Below are 15457 nucleotides of genomic sequence, written 5' to 3'. Positions count from 1 at the left end.
CTAGTTTCTGTATTTTCAGTAGCGACAGGGTTTTGCTGTGTTGGCCAGGCTGGTCTCAAACTGCTGACCTCAGGTGATCCATGAGCCTCAGCCTCCCAAAGTGCCAGGATTACAGACGTAATCCTCTAATCCTGTAATCCACTGCGCCTGGCCAGAGTATCAATTGTTAGAGTACCATCTGTAAAGAATTAAATTTTTTAAAAAGTTTATTTCTTCTATTCTCTAGGTAAATTTCATAAAAATCAATTGATATGTGGGTATCTATTTCTGGACTCCTAGCTTGTTATAAATATATACATATATATTTACACATACATACACGCATACGCTACCATGCTTTCTTAATTACTTTATAATACATCTTGAAATCAGAGAGTCTTTCAACTTCTTTTTCAGACTTGTAGTTGTTGTATAGCCTTTTCGTATCATATATGTCTTAGAATCAGCTTATCCATTTCTATAAAAGTATAGCAATAATAATAATAGCAAAAAGAAGAATGAGGGGGAGGAAATGGAGGAGGAAGAGGTATAGCAGTAGGACATCTCCTGTGATGTCCTGGGCTTGTGTCGAATCTTTAGATCAATTTGAGAAAACAGATATCTTAATAATATGGAATTATTATTCAAAAGATGAGCCTTGTACATCTCTTTATTTGTGTTTAACTTATTTTATTAATGCTTGGTAATTTGCAGTGTCCAAATATTGTACCTATTTTGTTAAATTTATATCTAAGTGTTTTCTGTTTAGTTGACATCATTGTCAATGGTGTTACTGCATTACATTTACTATTGTTATTGCTAGTATATAAAATATAATTGATTTTTGTATATTGTTTTTGCATATATAAGTGTATCTAGTAGTTATAAAAAACTTTTTAGGTAGATGTTTTAGAATTTTCTGCATTCATCTTTTGATCAACTGCAAATAAGACAGTTTAATTTATTTCCAAATTGTATGCCTTTTATTTCCTTGCTTGACTTACTGCACTGCCTAAGTTGTCCTTTTACATTATTAAACAGAAGTAAAATGCGGCTGTGTTTTAATAGTTTTATCAGATTGAGAAAGTTTCCCTTGAGTTCTATTAATATTTTGTTAATAGTTTCTATCATTAGTAGGTGTTGAAATTTATCAAATGATTTCTCTGCATCTAATGATATAAACATGCTTCCTCTCCTTTATTTATGACTACGGTAGCATACATTCCTGCCAGTGATAATCACTCTTAATTTTTTATCATATTCTTAGACCATCATATATTTTACCATGCATTATGTATATTTTAATAAGCAATATATTATAAACATTTGTTTGCTTCTGGCCTTATGTTGCTGGTATCCTACTATATATAATCTTTTTGTTTGTTTGTTTGTTTGTTTGTTTTTTGAGATGCTGTCTCGCTCTGTGGCCCAGGTTGGAGTGCAGTGGCGCGATCTTGGCTCACTGCAAGCTCTGTGTCCAGGGTTCAAGCAACTCTCTGCCTCAGCCTCCTGAGTAGCTGGGATTACAGGCACCCACCACAATGCCTGGCTAATTTTTGTATTTTTAGTAAAGATGGGGTTTCACCATCTTGGCCAATTTGGTCTTAAACTCCTGATGTCGTGACCCACCCATTTCAGCCTCTCAAAGTGCTGGGATTACAGGAGTAAGCCACCATGCTCAGCCAATATATCCTATTAAATTTTGTTTTTCCCACTCAGTCATATGTTTTAAAATCCATCTATAATAATATGTGACACTATGGTTTATTTTCCCTGATCTGTACCATTCATTTATGTGAACATTACAGATTAAAATGATCCAATTTCTTGTCAAAGCACATTTCGTTTGCTTACCACTTTTTATCTTTACAAACTTTTTCAAGACGAACCTTCTTCTGCATATCTCCCAGTGAGTATGTTAGTTTTCTGACTGCACATTCCCAGGACAGGGTTTGCTGCATGAAATACCCTTCATATGACTACACTGGGACTAGACAAAGAGAAAGTAAATGGCAGGCCAGCACCAAAAAAACAAGATACCCTTTCAGCTTTGCAAGACAATGCGAACTTCTTTTCCCAAGTGGTTGCAGCAATTTACAATCACACAAATGAATAAGATTACTGGTTGTTCCGTATGCATACAACTCAGTACTTACTATCAGCTGGTTAGATGTTGAACTCAGTTTCGTGGATCCCTTTGTGGCTTTGTTGGTAAATACACACCAGCGTTTCATTGGTAAATGTTTTGCCTGCCGCTGATTCTTGTTTCTCTTCTTTAAAACACCGATTCATATCATTTTATCACAATTATAAAAATATACTTCTCAAATTAATGTATAAAATTTAATAACATCACTGCAATGATATGAAATTTTATCGATTAATTTGAGAAGTATATTTTTAGAATTGTGTGGAGACCTATTAAAAAACAATTTACTTTTACCTTTCTTAATGCTATTACATAAGGATTTATCACTTTCTCTTTGTATTTCTGTTGTCAGATTTATCTCAAAGTTATTCAGTTTTTAATATTTTGGCAACGCAAATAATACATTAGAATTATACTTTGTAATTGTGTATTGCTAGTGTATAAGAACTTACTTCATATCAAATTTGGTCTTATATCTAGAAACCAAGTTATGCATTTTAATGATTAATTTTAGTAATTTGATTATGGATTCCCATGAATGTTAACGTCACCCCAGAATGGACAGGGTTTTTTTGTCCCATTTATGACAACATCAATGGAGGTTGGGCAACAACAAACAAGGTCTATGTCTGAAGGTGGTTCCAGGCCACCAGGAGTCAGAACAGGGAGGGAGAGTCCTTTGCATATGGAAACTCAGAAGTGGGAGGTTGACAGGCTCTCTGGGGCCTCACTTTAGAATGGCATGGACGCTTTACCTGGCTGTCATTCCAGGGTATGTTTCCTAGCATAGAAATCTCCACCCCTGCTGTGGATCCAAGAGGATCCTGTTACTGATAATAGGGAAGGAGGGGTAGGATTCTGTAAGTTATTCTTTTGTTACTATTACCGTTACATTTTAAAAGAGTACCTAGGCTCTCTGATGCTGAGAGCTGCAATGTGCTTTTTTTTATAACAGACAAAAAAGAGGAAGAAGTAGACGGTCTAGAATTCTTGCTGTCTTCTCCATGATCAGTCCTTAATACTGAATCTGAATTTTCTCTGGCTAAATGGTACAAAAGTTTTTTTTCTTCTTATTTTTTGTTCATTCGTTACTTTGTTGAAATGAAGCTCTGTGCATTCTTAGCACGATGGCACAGAACACCAACTTATTTTTTCTTGCATAAGACCATCACGCATGTATCGCTAAAATGCCCTCAGCATCTGAACTGCTTGCACATTTTGCCCATTTCCATAATTTCATCAAAAGTGAAGTTCTCCAGGTCCCTTAGGTAGTTTTTGTTCATTTCAAATTTATATTTAGATTTTTTTTTTTTTTTTTTGGTTTGCAAAATGCTTAGGAAACCAAAGTTTGAGAGATCAAGAGAAAGCAGAAAGTACAAAAGAAAATATTGTGTGTTTGTACATTTACAAATATGTCATACATACATATTTACATATATACATATTTTATGTATGTTCTCTACCCATGACAGGTGTTTTGTAAGTATTTGTATGATGATTAATCTGAAGCACCAATGCCTGGATTTGTCATTATTATATATGACATAAAAATATGTCCATATATCATATATAATAATATACTATATGTGTGCACATGTGTGTACATGTGCATCTATTTGTATTTTATGATGATTCCCATTTATAATGCATGTAATTGCATACAATATTATATATTTTATGTGATTTTATGTATTTTAATATATGATGCAATATACGCAATATATAATGCACACAAAAGTTAAGAATTTTTCAAAGTCACGGAGAGCATATTTTGGAGCGCCAAATCCCTGGAACTTGGTGTATAATTATGATTTTTGGTACCCAGAGAGACCGGTAGGCCTCCTGAAAAATCAAGTCTAAGTATTCAGAAAGGACTAGGTGAGAATGTTAAACAGATAAATCTAGGCATTGTGATTGAGATTAATTAACATACAAATACTTATAAAACACCTGTCATGGGTAGAGAACAATGTAAGGTGTTGCGCTCTGGGGGAGTAAACAGTGTTGTAACAAAGGGCCCCTGCTCTGCAGGAGTTCACATTTAAGATAGCGAGGTAAGATACCTACATGTCACTACAAACCAAAGCAATGCAGGGCAAAGTCCATAAGGATGATCTAGGCAGTAAGATAATTTCAGAGGAAGGGAGAATCACTTTGACTGAGGGAACAGGGAGGGCTCTGAAGAGGAACTAGGACTTAAGCCTGGATGTGAATAGTGTCTCTTTTCACACAGGTAGAGAGGGACAGGGATGCCTGCCTATGAGCACTGTGTCAATTCTCTGCCTGTAGCCCACAGCACTGCTTATGGTTTCCTCATACGTTCTGATCAATAGCAATTCCCTCAGTAATCACCAAGGACATCCAAAATCTCAATCCAAGGACTTGGAATCAAGCTTTTACTGATAAAGTTTTATTAGGTGGGAAGAGACTAAGACTGTCAACTTTGTCTTTCTCGATATCTTCCCTATACCAGGTACATATTAGATACTGTCGGTCCGTTTTTGTGCTGCTGTAAAGGAATACCTGAGGCTGAGCAGTTTATAAGGAAAAGAGGTTTCATTGGCTCCTAGTTCTACAGGTTGTACAGGAAGCATGGCACTGGCATCTGCTTGGCTTCTGGTGAGGCCTCAAGGAGCTTTTACCCACGGCACAAGGGGGAGCAGGAGCAGGCATGTCACATGGCAAGAGTGAACAAGGGGATGGAGCACATGCCACGCTCTTTTAAACAACCAGATCTTATGTGAACTGAGTGAGAACTCACTCATTAGTGCCAGGAGGGCACCAGGCCATTGATAAGGAATCTGCCCCATGACAAAAACACCTCCCATGAGGCCTCAGCTCCCACACTGAGGATTACCTTTCTTTCTTTTTTCTTCTTCTTTTTTTTTTTGAGACAGAGTTCTGTCTCGTTCTGTCACCAGGCGCCAGGCTGGAGTGCAGTGGCGCAATCTCGGCTCACTGCAACCTCCACCGCCCAGGTTCAAGCAATTCTTCTGCCTCAGCCTCCCCAGTAGGTGGGACTACAGTTGTGCACCACCACGCCCAGCTAATTTTTGTATTTTTCAGTAGAGACGGTTTCACCATGTTGGCCAGGATGGTCTCGATCGCTTGACCTCGTGATCTGCCCACCTCAGCCTCCCAAAGTTTTGGGATTGGACGCGTGAGCCACTGCACCCGGGGATTACATTTCAACATGAGGCTCGGAGAGGAGCATCCAAACCATATAAGATACTTAGCACATGTTTAGTTAATGAAAAAATACATTCCCATTTAACTTGAAATCTTTAGAATTGTACTCTCCATCTCTAGTAAGCCACATAGTTTGATCTATTGCACTGAACACAGTGCTAGATATACTACTCAATGTATTTCTCAGTGATCAGCTACTTACTGGTACCAGAGTCCCTTTCTAATTGGTCTTGTTGGCTAGGTAGTGGCACTGCCCTTGGCTGCGGTGTCACCTCCTCATCAGGGTACACTGCCATAAATGGACAGATGGCTATGGGTTCGGGGCTGCTGTTTCCCAGAGTCCGAGTGTTTCTTGCCAACCAAGATTGCGAGGAAGTCTGGATTTCTTTTTTTTTTTTTTTTTNGCAAAGTGTGTGTATGTCATTGTGTATGACATTGAGTACAACATTGAGTATGTCGTTCAGTTTGGATGGCCATAATGATAATGATATTATTCGTCTTTTATGTGCCTCTTTTCCATTTGGATGTCTTATTGGCAGCGTGTATGTTCAGCTGTTTCTCCATTTTGTAATTTTTTGCTGTTGAATTCTATAAATTATACATTGTGGTTAACAGACTGTTAGGTATGTAATGCACCCATAATTTCTTCCTTTAGCGTGGGTTGTGTTTTCACTTTTTTTTTTTTTTTTTTTTTTTTTTTTTGGAGTGACTTTCACCTCCATGTCTAACTGTAAGCCTGCTCAATATCAGCAATGCCTAAATTGCTAAATAGTGCACAATGGCTAACTGGTGCATACTAAAAGATAACTTCAGTTCCTAGCCTGGCTTTTCAAAGCCATTGTTATCAAGTCATGGTTTCCTTCCAGGTGACTGTTTTAAATGGCGGGAATGAGTTGAGCAATGCAAAGAGACAGGAGCGTCCTTAAAATGTCTCAAGCATGGCACGTGTGTGGCAGAGAAATATGAATAGAGCAGAGGTCCTCAATCTAACTGGAATAAACACTTCCCATTTCTGATGAATATTTGTAATTTCTCCTTTATTATAATTAAAAAAAAACAAAGGTTATATAATATTTGACATAAATGTTTTCGGAGTAGCAACACTGTGCCTAACTAATATAAAAAGAAAGTATAATAAACTGGTACAAATTAAATTTGTGAATGATCAGACACAGTTCACTCAGTACATACTGTCCTAAGCAGCCAGATCCTTATTTTTCCCCTTGGAACCCCAGTTTATTCCCAAGACATTCTGTACATCAACTCTTGTTTTTCTTTTAGCCCTTTATCCAAAACCTCTACTGAATTGCAGCTACATACTGGACACTGTGCTAAGCAATAAAAATTAATGTCTCCCACATGGCTGATGTGGAAACCAGCAAGTTAACCCAGTGTTCCTAGGTTGTATTCTGAATAGGCAGCTGAACAAAGTTTCAGAAGCAGATATACCTGTCACTTCTGCTGTCACAAACATGAGAGCAGTTATGGGTGGGATAGTTACTGGAAGGGAGTCTAAGGGAGGTTTCTGAGGGGCGGGGTTGGTGTTCTCTTTCTCACGTGGGTGTGCTCCATTTGTCGAAGTTCGGTGAGTTTAACTCTTACGATTTGTGCTATGTGAACTTTTCTTTATGTATGTTGTTCTTCAATAAAAGCTTGCTCCAAAGGCAGGGAGAGAAGCAAATCCATCTAAACCCAATGGTTTCCTTTGCCTGAAGCCAGACTTTCAATGAATCTCCCCTTCAAATGTCAAATCCCCTTCTCAGTAGCTTTTTGTCATTTTATTAGCACTGGCTTGCTTTGCAAGGATAGCTTTTTGACCCTTCTTTACTGAGAGCTCTTGACAGAAACCAGGACTGCTCTCGAGGGGCAGGGGTAAAAGGAATTACAGATATTGATCCAAATCTGAGTTCTACAGGAGATCCTTTCCCATCTTGCCAAACCCCAATGTGATGTTTTCATTCCAGGTTCTGTAACACAGGCTCTGAAGAAGAACTCAACTTCAGTTCCGTGCAGACTACCAAAAGAGGAACCTCCCTGAAGCAAAGAAAGTGACCAGCAAGTGAGTTTTGGTGGGAAATTTATCTTTCAAATTCAATGCAGTAGATTGGAATGCCTGTTGATAGTCAAGCCATAGAACTGAGATGGCCCTCAGAAATTAGAGCACTGAATTTCAGTTGAATGACTTTAAAAAGACTAAACAATAAGGAAATCTCTGCATGTATGTATGTATATATATATATACACACACACACACACACACATATTCCCTTATTGTTTAGTCTTTTTAAAGTCATATATATTTAAAGTTGTATATATATGAGTATGGGCACAGCAGGGCATAAACTGTCCAGAGTGTCAGACACCAACTGGGCAGCTATTCAATTATGAATTGTTAGAGAAGAGAGAGAGAAAATAACTGAAAGGCTCTCTACCATACTCTACTGCAAGCCATGGAAAGAGGCAATTCCGAAATGGTTGGTGGTCATGGAAAGTAGGTTCATGTTTTTACAAGTTTCCCAGACAGTGAAAAAGGAATACATTTATTTCGAGGCCAGTGATCGGTTTGCTTCTTTAATATAAAAGGGCTTGAATAATTCAAGGAGGATCAGAGGGAAAAAATGCTTAAAAGTTGCTTTCAAAGTTGTATTTAAAAATCACATATACCCTTCAATATTTTGTAAGCCATTAAAAGATTTTCCAAGGGTAAATGTAAACCTTCCAATGAGTCATCTTACAAGCTGACTTTAGAACATAAAGTATATGTAAGATTTAATTTCATTTTATTTCTCAACCTCATAATGGTCAGAAGCAATTGACACTGTGGGGTGAAGTAAAATCTTTGACCCATACAGTAAGATCTGAGGCGAGGCTGCAGTGAACTATTTCTTAAACACTTGGTGTTTACCAAGTGTAGAACTATGGCAGTGCTGAGCTGGCTTTATGTGTCTTTGGCCAGGCACTATGATGAAGACTTTCTTACATTATTTCCTTTAATCCACACTCTAATCCTATGCGGTAGATAGTAAATTGTGCTTTAAAAATAAGGCTGGGCACAGTGGCTCACACCTGTAATACCAGAATTTTAGGAGGCCCAGGTGGGAAGATCGCATGAGTCCAGGAGTCTGAGACCAGCCTGGGCAACATCGTGTGACTCCATCGCTACAAGAAATTTAAAAAATTAGCTGAGCATGGTGGTGAATGGCAGTAGTCCTCACTACTCAGGAGGCTGAGGTGGGAGGATCACCTGAGCCTGGAGGCTCAAGGCTAGAGTGAGCCAGAATGGTGCCACTGTACTCCAGGCTGGGTGACAGAGCGAGACTCTGTCTCGAAAACAAACAAACAAACAAATAAATAACATAAGGCTCTAAGGTACGTAGAAGTTAACCAACCTGCCAAAGTGACAGAGCCCACAGCTCTTAATCAAATAGATATAATTTATGTCAGTGAAACTACTGAGGTGAAAGCCTTGTGGGAGACATAGAAATAGGTCAAAAGTTCAAAAAGCTCTGAATATTATTTCCAGAAGGAAGGCATAGGGCAGAGGAAAGAAAATCCTTGAAAATGCCGTGGTAGAAAATTCACCTGGACCGAGGGGCAGCATTTTGCCACCAATGTCTCTGATATATTAATTTTTCTTGGCGGGAGTGTAAACTAGTTCAACCATTGTGGAAGACAGTGTGGCCATTTCTTGAGGATCTAGACACAGAAATTCCATTTGACCCAGCAATCCCATTACTGGGTATACACCCAAAGTATTATAAATCATTCTATTATAAAGACACATGCACACGTATGTTCATAGTGGCACTGTTTACAATAGCAAAGACCTGAAACCAACCCAAATGCCCATCGACGATAGACTGGACAAGGAAAATATGGCACATATACACCACTGAATACTATGCAGCCATAAAAAATGGTGAGTTTGTGTCTTTTGTAGGGACACGGATGAACCTGGAAACCATAATTCTCAGCAAACTGACACAAGAACAGAAAATTACACACTGGGGGCTGTTGTGGGGAGACAAGGGAGGGACAGTGGGTGGGAGAGGAGGTTGGGGAGTGATAAATTGGGGAGAAATGCCAGATGTAGGTGATGGGGGGATGGAGGCAGCAAACCACCTTGCCATGTATGTACCTATGCAACAATCCTGCATGATCTGCACATGTACCCCAGGGCCTAAAGTACAATTTTAAAAAATTATTATTATTCTTTGCTACATTAATATTTCAGTTTTAAATATTAACAGTTTTTTTTCTCCTGGATTTGAATTTGCTGCATTTGGTTTGATGCTTTTTCTCACGAGGGTAGTTTGCCTCAAATGTTTGGGAAATTTTGGTCATCTTTTTATATTTGTAAATACGAATCTGCATTGATCAGTCTTTGCAGCAGGAGTGCATTTTCTCCAGGCTCCAGGTTCTAATTGTATGACACCACTGCCTATCATTCTGAAATTATTTGAAACATTAATGGAAAAAATCACTTTTTTGAGATACTCTTCTTCACCTGGATGAGTTTGCAATTTTCTCAGCTTCGTCGTATTTTATCCTTTTTTACCCTTTTCCCATCAGCTTTGCATTTTTTACAAACTGTATAATGATCATGTGGGCTGATGACACCCCCTCAGCTTCCTAGACCTGCTATAAAGTTTTTATTCATTTACTCATGTGTTCACATACCCAACTTTTTGTTGAAGTCTATACATACAGAAAGGCGAACATATTGTGAGGATATAACTTGATTAATTTTTGAAGAGTATGCTTGTGTAACTATCTCCCAGATCAAACAGCAGATTCTTACCAGGAATTCCAGAAACCCACCTCCTGCACCTTTCCAGATACTGCGACCCCAAAGGAAGTCAACTACCCTGACCTCCAGCACCATATTAATTTTGCCTGTTTTGTATGTTATGTAAGCAGGATTCTACAGTGTATACACTTTGTGTCTTGCTTCTTTAATCTGGTTTTGGAGATTCACCCATGTTCTTGCATGTAGCCATGCTTTATTTTTTCTCATGAGGTGGGAGGATCACCTGAGCCTGGGAGATTGGCGCTGTAGTGAGCAAGGAAGATGCTACTGTACTCCAGCCTGGGCAAGAGAGCAAGATCCTGCCTCAAAAATAAACAAATACATGAAAATAAATATAAGGGTGCTGAGGTACACGGAAGTTAACCAATCTGTCCAGTTTGCAGAGCTGACAGCTCTCAATCAAATAGATACAATTTTATGCCAGTGAAACGCCTGAGGTGATTATTATCCAATTTATCTCTACTTTCTATTGTTGCTGGGCATTTGGATACTATGAAGTTTTGGATTATTATGAGTTGGGTTGCTATAAACATATGATTACATGTCTTTCTATGAAAAGATGTATGTACTTCTATTAAGCATATACCTAGGAGTAGAATTGCTGGCTTTATTTTATTATTACATATTCTCTGTCATTTCAATACGTTTTGGAATGAACAAAATATAAACACATTGGATCTGCTTGCCATCTTTTATTTGAAAGCCTAAAGCATGGCTTTGACTGATAAGAATCATTTACAATTCAATAGCAGTGCTTTTGCTCACACTTCTAAAATTTTTATTTAAACCAGAATGAGAAAACTTTGAGTACATCACCATCAAAAACAATGACAAAGCTTGTAGATTTTGCTTTTTTCAGTTTTAATACACCAATGTATATTTTGCTTTAAAAATTGCTTAAGAAACCATCACAGAAAATATTCATTATAAAACTGACAATCATAACCATCTCTATAAAGCTGCAGTTGAAAACAAAAAATAAGAAGAAAAAAAGAAACTTGAATAGCCTTTTTTTCTTTCCTGTTGTTTTTGATCCGTACTTGTTCAATGATGCATCTCTGAATAAACCTAGTTCCTCATCCACTAACCTTCTTCTGAACTCAAATGATTTGTATGTGGTCTAATCACATTTCCTGGTCCCATGGCACTCGGGAGTCTAACTGTGCATGCGGGTCTCTCATTTCCATACATGTATCTCAGAGATATCCAAATGCATGGCCAGCTTCCCCAATGACTGCTGCCAGGTCCTGGCAGCCTCCTGCGGTACCCTCTCTTCTCTGCATCCTTTCACGTTTGTGTTTTTATTTTTTCCATCTCTCTCCCTGAAGTATCCTCTCCTTCAAATTTCCCCTGACCCTAAGGAGACTGCTTCAACGTTTGTTTATATATCAGAATAATTGAAGACTAAATTAATTCTCAGCTTCAGTCTGTCAAGCTCCTTTTCAATTGTGGCTTTTTCCCCCTTTAGACTTTGGACTTTGGCAACTAGGATAGGCTTTGAAAACAGAAAGAAAGCACAATAGATGTTGACTGATCACTTGATAGAATTCATCCTCTAGGCCTCAAGTCTATGATTTTATGATTCATTGACTTGCTAGGTTTCTTTTTGTTTTTTCCCTCATGGGTTCCCAACATCTGATTATTAAATTACACAGAGAGAGCCATTAAGCATGTTTTTAAAGCCCACATTCTTAATATCTCTGTTTCTTTTTTAAAAGAGACATAATGGAAAAGCTAACTGTGCATTCTTTCATGAGAGAAAGATGTATTTCACAACTCCTTATATACTAAAAACACAATACGTTGGCCAAACATGTAAAAGACACACACACACACACACACACACACACACACACACACACACACTTTGCCTATTTTTGTATTTTATATATTTACTTTCTTATGCTTTATATGGTCTGTGTAAATGAACTAGATATGTAATACATTGAGCTATGCATATATAGTAGGTTGAACTTTTATGATGTCTTAGGAACGTACAACACTAGAGATTGTAGCAGGCAGTTTCTGAGGTGACCCCTAAGAATTTCCACCGCCTGATATATTTGCTTTGTGTAATTCCCTCCCCTTGAGTATGATTTAGTCTAGCGACTTGCTGTTAAGTAATAAAATACAGCAAAGGTGAGAGGATATCCCTTCAGTGATTGGATACGGAAGACTGTAACATTTGTGCTTCAAGTCGATTCTCTCAACTGACTCCTTTGATGGCTTTAGTAAAGCAAGTTGCCATCTTGAGAGACCCAAGGGGCAAGAAATTGAGGCAGCTGCGGGCCAGCAGCCATCTAGAAACTGAGGCTTTCAATCTAACAGCCCTTGAAGAACGGAATTCTGCCAGCAAACACATCACTTGGGAGTAGATACTTTCCCAGCTGAGCCTTACATGATGCTGTGGCTCTGGCTCACACCTCAATTGCAGCCTCTTAAAGATTCTAATATAAAGGACCCAGATAAGTCATGCCTAGACTCTGACCTAGAGAAACTGAAGATAACCATCACACCTGATTTTCTCACTAAGTTTGTTAATTTGTTATATGGCAATAGATTATACAGGAAGGCCACATTTGTGGGGTGCCTGCTCAGTACTCAACAAGGGAATGGGCAGCTGATATACAGAATCTCATTTGGTAATAACAATCATTCTGCAGAGTAAGGCTTTGGTTGAGATATAGGCATGACTAAATTGCACGGATACAGAAAAAAAAAAAAAACTCTTCTGACAAGTTAGCTAGCTCAATTTGCCCAAGGTGACATGGAGCCAACATTTTTTTTTTTTTTAATATTTTAGGTTTTGGGGTATATTTGAAGAATATGCAAGATAGTCGCATAGGTATACACGTGGCAGTGTGATTTGCTGCCTTCCTCCCCTTCATCTATATCTGGCATTTCTCCCCAACTCCCCACCCCCTGCTGTCCCTCCCCTATTTCCCCCCAATAGACCCCAGTGTGTAGTGCTCCCCTCCCTGTGTCCATGTGTTCTCACTGTTCAACACCCACCTATAAGTGAGAACGTGTGGTGTTTGATTTTCTGCTCTTGTGTCAGTTTGCTGACAATGATGGTTTCCAGGTTCATCCATGTCCCTACAAAGAACGCAAACTCATTGTTTTTGATGGCTGCATAATATTCCAAGGTGTATACGTGGAGCCAACATTTTAAACCTGGTCTACAGCCTGGAATAATGGAATGAGAGAAAAGGAAAGGATCTGACATGAGTCTTGGTTTCGTGGGTGAGGTATCAGACAGGGTTGAGCTTTAGGTGGAAAGCTCTTTTTGCTATTCCCAGCAGCAGAAAGTAAAACAAAGCAGGGAAAAGTGAACTCGTGTTCTATCTAAATCATACTCCAGAGAAGGTAGAAAATTAGTTTAAATTCTCTTGTATTGAGTAAGAATCAGTTGACAAGTGAGGTTATAGAAGGGGTTCAAAAAGGAATCACAGAAATTATGCCATTTTTTTAAAAAAAGCCACTGAAAAAAAGTGTTTGGTAGTCATTTGAAATACATAGCACATTTTTTTTTCCAGGAAAGAAATGTTTTACATCACTACCAGGTTCTTAGGCTAGTGAGAAATATATATATATATATATATATATATATATATATATATATATATATATATATCTCCATAATGCAGCTGAAATACTACATGTTAGTAATAAAGCTAACAGAACACTGGACTCTTAAAATGATCCATATTGGATAGAGCAGCAAAATAGACTCCACTAAGGCAGAAAAATACATTGCTTTAAGCTAAACTATTTCCTCAAAAAAATCAGGTTTAATGAAACATGTGTGGGTGCTCTGGACTTCGGTATGACCTTTAAAATTGGTATCACCAGTTCAATATTTGTATTTCTAATTTCTTTACAAAGCAACATACTTTTTCTTGATACAAGTATATTGCTAGCACAAGTCTTGCTCATAATAGACATGGATGAGAACACAGGGAGGATGAGGTGTTTTCGTTTAGAGAAAACTAGGGAAGAAGTTGGGAGGGAAAATATAAAGGAGAAAGGAATTAAGAAAATACCTGGGCACCAAAAAGATATAAAATGTTTGCTGGTGGAAGCATCAGCTCAGTTATATAAATAAGTGAATCTGTCGCACACAGGAACAAACGGAAATGCTAACTCTACAGATTACCTCTGTGTATGCTTAGTCAATTCCTGAGCCTCAGATTTCTCATCTGAAAACTGGTATTACCATGCTTGTTTTTATATTAAATGGCCTAATGCATATGGCAATTCCTTGTAACATGCCTGGCATGATAGCGGACTCTGAATGATATTTGTTGAACCTAAAACTGAATCTCTGCAGTCTTTATAAGGAGAAATAATGGAAGTCATAAAGAAGAAAATTTGTATTATTCATTGTTCAAGATAGAATCGTCTGGTGCGTGAAGGAGGGAAGGTGTGATGGTTAATTTTAGGTGCCAGCTTGTCTGGAGTAAGAGATATGCAGATAGCTGGTAAAAAGCATTATTTCTAATTATGTCTTTGAGACTGCTTCCAGAAGAGACTGGCATTTGATTAGTAGACTGGGTAAGGAAGATCTGCTTCCACTTGATATGGTTTGGCTATGTCCTCACCCAGATCTCATCTAGAATTCCCATGTGTTGTGGGAGGGACCAAGGGGGAGGTGATTTAATCATGGGGGCAGGTCTTTCCCATGCTGTTCTCATAACAGTGAATAAGACTCATGAGACCTGATGGTCTGTAAGAAGGAGTTTCCCTGCACAAGCTCTCTTTGACTGCCACCGTCCATGTAAGATGTGACTCGCTTGCCTTCTGCCGTGATTGTGAGGCCTCCCCAGCCATGTGGGACTGTAACTCAGTTAAACCTCTTTTTCTTCACAGTCTCACGTATGACTTTATCAGCAGTACGAAAATGGACCAATGGCACTGCTCTAGATAGCCAAAATGTGGAAGCAAATTTGGAACCGGGTAACAGGCAGGGGTTGGGGCAGTTTGGAGGCCCAGAAGAGGACAGGAAAATGTTGGAAAGTTTGAAACTTCCTGGAGACTTGTTGAATTGCTTTGACCAAAATGCTGATAATGATATGGACAATGAAATCCAGGCTGAGGTGGTCACAGATGGAGATGAGGAACTTTTTGGGAGCTGGAGCAAAGGTGACTTTTGTTATGTTTTACTTAAGACACTGGTGACATTTTACTCCTGCCCTGGAGATTTGTGGAATCTTGAACTTGAGGTAGATGATTTAGGGTATTTGGCAGAAGAAATTTCTAAGTGACAAAGTGTTCAAGAGGTGACATGGGTGCTGTTAAAGGCATTGAGTTTTAAAAGGGAAAAAGAACAT

At 38.4% G+C, this 15457-nt stretch overlaps 1 long non-coding RNA gene across 1 annotated transcript in view; it reads right to left on the bottom strand.

The window, feature by feature from the left end:
* The window catches only part of LOC119468357, a 31288-nt gene that overhangs the window by 13144 nt on the left and 2687 nt on the right, over positions 1 to 15457 (bottom strand). Inside the window, exon 2 of the long non-coding RNA XR_005197017.1 lies at positions 6321 to 6329. This is a non-coding gene — a long non-coding RNA (uncharacterized LOC119468357). The remainder of the gene's footprint in view (positions 1 to 6320; positions 6330 to 15457) is intronic.

This window comes from Cebus imitator, unplaced genomic scaffold, assembly GCF_001604975.1.
Source record: "Cebus imitator isolate Cc_AM_T3 unplaced genomic scaffold, Cebus_imitator-1.0 Scaffold416, whole genome shotgun sequence".
Classification (NCBI taxonomy): domain Eukaryota; kingdom Metazoa; phylum Chordata; class Mammalia; order Primates; family Cebidae; genus Cebus; species Cebus imitator.
Note: the sequence above shows the minus strand (reverse complement) of the source record. Positions and strands in the feature narration are given on the sequence as shown.